Raw genomic sequence first — 549 nt, forward strand, 5'->3', positions numbered from 1 at the left:
TTTACAACGATACTGTTAAAAAGGTTACTGAAACTGTAGAATGCTGGGTTTTTAGGCCGACGACAAAAATATTTTAACATATTTATTTAATGTAACTTTAATGTGACAATGTGTTGCAAAATGTTTTAGATTTTTTTTATGTATATGTTTAATTTTAGGTGGATTATGGACAAAAATTATCTTAATTTGAAAACTTATCGTTTCCAGCATAGTGTAAACAACAGCTTGTATTATATTTTTGGTTAAGTGTTTCATCTAATATATTCAAGAAAGGTTCTTATAAATATGTAGCATATAGAGTATATTTTCTTATGAACATTCGGTATACCATTTTATAGTTTGTAGAATTCTGCTTAAGCGAGAATAATGTTCTAAAATAACCTATTATAAGAAATCACTTTATGTTTTAGCGTCCAAAATGTGTGATGTCTCAAGTTTCCAACAACACTTCTTTTGTAGGGAACAATACCCCCACCATATTTTCCTTATGAAAATCTAAGGTAATATACATGTATACTGTTGTTTGTTGTTACATTTCTCTTACAATTA

Source organism: Ruditapes philippinarum, unplaced genomic scaffold, assembly GCF_026571515.1.
Source record: "Ruditapes philippinarum isolate M1 unplaced genomic scaffold, ASM2657151v2 ctg534_1_1_1_1, whole genome shotgun sequence".
NCBI classification, from domain to species: domain Eukaryota; kingdom Metazoa; phylum Mollusca; class Bivalvia; order Venerida; family Veneridae; genus Ruditapes; species Ruditapes philippinarum.